The sequence below is a fragment of the Protopterus annectens genome, chromosome 7.part1 (genome assembly GCF_019279795.1).
Source record: "Protopterus annectens isolate FY-2018-M chromosome 7.part1, PAN1.0, whole genome shotgun sequence".
NCBI classification, from domain to species: domain Eukaryota; kingdom Metazoa; phylum Chordata; order Ceratodontiformes; family Protopteridae; genus Protopterus; species Protopterus annectens.
The window spans coordinates 446943035-446943715 of NC_056740.1; positions in this window are offsets into that span (position 1 = coordinate 446943035).

Sequence of the window (681 nt, forward strand, 5' to 3'; positions counted from 1 at the left end):
ACAGTGTATAGACAATAACACAAAAAATAAGAACAACTGGGGAAAAAAGGGTATGATTTCTACCAATACTCTGTTTATTTGTATAAACAACACAGTAATACAAGCAAAAGGGCCATGGGTTAAAATACTCACCATTTTGGGTAACAGGCCAGTACTTCATACAGATCAAATGGTAAAAATACCATCCACTTGTACTATGACAGGACAACAATACCAAAAATATATATATTGCACTTCAATATTACATTACCAAGTTTTAAAAATACCAAATGCAGATGTAAAAGAGCTTGGTATAAAAACTAGTAGAACAAGATATCTCACAGACTACAGTGAAGGGAATCCTACTATTTAGTAAGTCATTACAAGTATCTTTAATAGACAGATTACAATTTAGTATAAAAGGACAATATTGCCCTCAAATTTCAAAATGTTTGTTAAAGTGGCACCACAGTTTGTATGTGTGGTTTCAAATAACCCAGTTTTAATAGTAAAAGACAAAAACAGAAGCTGGCACTGCCCATAATTGGTGGGACATATTTAAAAAATGGTCATCATCTGGGACCAAATTGCTGAATTGGTTAATACATCCTGTGTTAATAGTTTAAAAAGTCATAATAATAATAATAATAATAATAATAATAATAATAATAATAATAACAGTAACAATGATAATAATAACAA